We start from the raw sequence: 4,662 nt of genomic DNA, 5'->3' as shown, positions 1-4,662 counted from the left end.
TTTGTTGATGATTTCCATTTTGTAAGCAGTGTTTTTCTGCGCAACGGTATGGACAGCTCTGTTGAATTACTTTGTTTGCACCTAAGGAATTAGAAGAGCACTGCCAGAAAGCTCCTTCCACTGAAATTCACACTCTTTAACCAGGAATACACGTGTTTATTTCATGGCACTTTAAAAGATCCACGAGGGAAGCTGTGTTTCTAAAATTGCTTACTTAAGCTGAACTACTGCAATAGTATTCCATCTTGTCGTTAGAACAATTTAAGCCAATAAATTGCGATGTTGCACATTAAAGCAATGTATTATTCATGCTATACAGTGTTCAGGAAACCAACATTAACAAAACTTCACGTTACCTCAGAAAAAAAAATATGAAATATAAATGAAGTTAAAATTCTTAGCTAGCACACTGTCTAACCTTGATTACTTGTATAGATGGTGAGATATGTCCATAAACAGAGAAATTACCTAAGCTTGAAATGAGCTCTCTGGCTATGAAAGGCAGCTCCCAAACAAAGTAATCATTTGTTCAGCTAAATAAAATACTTAGAATGGAAAACAATGCAGCCGACTTGAGCCAAATCTATTCCATGCTTGCCAATTCTTTTAAATACACAGGGCAGTAACAAACACCCAAGAATCAGCAGCTTACCTCTGCCCGGTGCTCCTAGGCATCAGTGGTTGTGGGATGATCATACAGTTACCACTTGGGATTTTGACAGGATACAATTCCAGCACATTCAGTGTTTTAAGAGAATTCAAGTGGAGGTTATGCAAATCTGTAAAAACCAATTATGTCAACAACAGCAGCAAACTATTTGTACTTTCATGGCTAATACATTGCCTGATCTTCCTATGCAGCTAATTTTTTTGCAATGTAAAACTTTAGAAGATGGATCTTCCTCTACAAGTGGTTTTGCCTCTTAGTTTTCTCTGGCTCACATAAGCTGTTCTTAACAAGTTTGTTCAGCGTGGTATCAGCGCAGCATTGAGTTGAACGCACAGGCATGGTACAGGAAACACCAAACCACAAAATCCCATAAGGTGCCAAGCGGACTTGACCTTCTGTACTTTGTGTACGTCATGTTCTCAGGTCTGTGTTCCCATAGCCATGTTTCTCAAAAGCCTGCGTAATCACTCTTTGAGAAGGGGAGAGAGCTCGTGCACACAAACACATGGAATACTTGCAGCAGCCAGAGAATTTCAGCTGGTGAGCTAACCCAGAGCACAGCATGAGGGGAACTGACTTACTCAAGCTGCCTCTTAGTTGCAGGTTTACCTCCTCTCCTATGAAAAAAGTCAGAGAGATGGGGTTGTTCAGCCTGAAGAAGGCTCCAGGAAGACTTTATTGTGGCCTAGACCTGTTCAATATCAGGTTGCATGGGGCTTTGAGCAACCTGATCAAAAGATGTCCCTGCCCCTGGCAGGTGGGCTTCCTCTAGGTGATCTTTGAAGATCCCTTCCAACCCAAACCATTCCACGATTCTGTGATCCCAGAACCCACTTCCAAGAAGTTAAAACATTTTGATACAGAAAAAAACTCAGCTACAGCAAAACAAAACAATCTTTTCACTAAACTATAGTGCTCCAGCCTAGGATGTAAAAGCCACAAGTGTTTTGCTGATTTGACCACATCAAATCTTTTGCTTCAAAGCATGCTGTTTGCTTCTTCCACTTCCCTGTTTGAAAACATGTTGCTGAGCCTGGAGAAGGTGAATGAGATTATATTGCCCTTCTGTAGGTAACAGTGCATCACTATATCAAAGTCAATTGACACCAATTATTTCCTCACAGTGTATTGACCAGATCAGCCGAGTTCACTCACACCTTACATGACTGGGCTTGCCTGTGGCTGCCAGAAATAGAAAATCAGCAAACAACATGCAGTAAACAAGGCATTAGGTTGCTGCCAGAAGAAAGGCTAGGGGGTCACTGGTGATGTGCGCATGGCACCCCAGTGCAGGTGGCAGCAGCCCCCATAAGCCATGTGGGGACCAGCGGCACCCCAGGGATGGCCACCTGCACCCACAGGGGTGAGTGAGGCCTGGACTCATGGCCTTTGGGGACTAGACACACAGATGGTGCAAGACATACAGGATGAGTGGAACAAGTAACATTGCTGCGCCCCTGAACCACGAGCAGAAGTAAAAACAGGCAGTGGTGCTTCGCAGCATGATGTAACAGTCGGATTGATGATCTTAAAAGTCTTTTCCAACCCATGATTCTATGGCATGGGCATCTAAAACCAAAGCATGTGGCTCAAGAAGCTTTACCTGCCTCACGGGCACCCGTGCGGTTCAGGATCCTTTGGTGGCCCCCATGAGACTTGAAGCCTTGTTGGGGTTGCCAGGGGCCAACAGCGCCCTCAGCCTTGCACCATCACTGCCTCAAGGGGCAGGAAGCAGGATGGGGCTTTCCCAACCAGCCCGGCACCCACTCACCCTGCCATCCCTCCATCCCCCTCAGGTCACAGGGTGTCCCAGCCATGATCTCAGGCACAGCAGGCCCACATCTCACATTCACCCAGCGTGGACAAAAATAACATCTATTTCACTGTTCAAACGCTTCACATAATCCGGACAAACATAACAGAGGGGAAGGGGGGGATAAATACTTATAAAACAAGGTCCTGCTCCCAGGCAGGGCAAGCAGAGCACCTGGGTCCCTGCTTCCACCCACCAGTGCTAGTCCTGGCCATACATGACCACAACCTATTCTGCAGCTTCACTGCTCCTCCCCGTCAATGAGCCAAGCTGAACTAACCCAGTAAAATTATGTTGGATGAGGGGAGAAGGGTAAAAAAAAAAAAAAAGGAAAAAAAAGCACCATTTAAAGAGAAACCACCACCACATCTATGCAATTTCAGTGCGGAGGGTTGAACTCTGCTCTCCAAGAGCGCTTGAAGACACGCGCAGGCACCTCTGCAGCAGACAGAGCATCAACACTGGCCTGTGAAAATGGAACTCGGCTACAGCAGAGTTTAAATTAGTAAAATAATTAAAAAAAAAAATCCTACATCAAATTCCAGAAACCTCAAGTTTTGCTCGAAGGCACAATCTGGCTTCTGAAAGTCACAGAGAAATGGGGCTAGCACACACACTGAGCAATCCAGATCTCCTCCTGAGCTCCTATCAGCAGCTCCTGTGTATTCCGCAGCCTCTCAGGTTCTGCTGTGTAAGCCCCATGATTTCTCTTACAGGCTGGTGGAGTGACATCCACCATAAGCTAGACATTTCTCAAGGAGCAATAGCTCATGACACTAAAAAGCCAGGAACATCCTGCCAGACAAGTGTAGCCCTAAGGGCAAAAGCACAGCATGCAAGGCTGGTTCCTGTGTTATTTCTTTCAGTGAAAACACCCAAGTTAGAGCTTTGGGAAAGACTGTAAGAATTCCTTCAGATCTCATACGAATCAAACATTGGTGCAACTGAACTGCAAACACTTATACCTTAAGTAGTATTACATGTTATATTTACAAATATTTTCCCTGTTCTGTACCTTCTAGCTGTACATCTCCCAAAAGCCGGACCTTGCAACACGTGTGTGCTGCAGGTTCAGCTGTCAAAAGATGCAGCAAAGACAGTGGTGAACCTCTCACAGATGTGTTGGCAAATCGCTTTGATCACAAACAAGACTGAGGTTGTAGCCTGTTTATCTCTTCCCAGTCCTGAGGGAAGACTAGATACTGGCCTTGGAATTTCACTAGTGCACATAAGCTTGAAAGCAGAAAATAAAGCTGCTACTTCTCTGCAGCAAGTTGATCAAGAGGACATACGGGGGAGGAGGGGGGCCAAAAAAACAAAGAAAGGTTTTTAATATTCTTAGTTATAATTTAATTCATCATTCATTTAGAAATATGTACTATTCAACTGTGATTTGGTTGAGACAGAGAAAGTCAATGAGAAAGCATAAGAACAACCAAACCTTTAGTTTCAGAAAATTATGTACATAGCACCCATAGGCAGACGAAGGAGTCCCCATACGACAACTTGCAGAAATGGAAACATTTGAGCTGCATCTCTGGGGTTTTGGGGAGGTTGTTTTGGGGAGATATGGGGGGGGGAAGTAGCAGTTCCTTCCTGTGGTTATAGTGTCTGGAGTGTGCGCTCCTGGGTCACCACATGCTGCTTTGTAGCCAAGGGAGTTGGGAAACACTAGGAGCAGTATTGAGTATTAGCCCATCCTTTTTACTGCAGTCAGGAGAGAAATCACGTACCTCGTTAGTGCTCCTTCATGTGCCTTTCTACTCCACAAAAGGCAGCTTCTCTTCCCCTCCTCCTGCATTAGCCAGTTTCACATCAGAAAATGCAAGCCCTCATTTCCCTCCAGGAAGATGGTAATGTCATGCATAGCTGCCAAACATCAAAGCTGCAGCTTTGAGCACAACAAAGGAGGAGTTGGAAGGGAGACAGAAGACAGGTATTCAACGCGTGGCATCCTATTGGCACCATAAAAAGGTCTCTGCAAAATGCGGACAAATAGAAAACCACTTCCTTCCCCGAGAAAGCCTTGCTATCCACATTAAAAAGAATTACAAGAGAAAAAGGAAAGAAAAACTTCCTCCTGCATCTTGCAATTAGAGCAGCAAGAGCTGTGATGCTGCCTGTTAATACATGAAAGCCCGCTATGAAAGGGGAATTCACATTAATAAAGTCTCCAAAG

This window comes from Strigops habroptila, chromosome 2, assembly GCF_004027225.2.
Source record: "Strigops habroptila isolate Jane chromosome 2, bStrHab1.2.pri, whole genome shotgun sequence".
In the NCBI taxonomy this organism is placed as follows: domain Eukaryota; kingdom Metazoa; phylum Chordata; class Aves; order Psittaciformes; family Psittacidae; genus Strigops; species Strigops habroptila.
Note: the sequence above shows the minus strand (reverse complement) of the source record.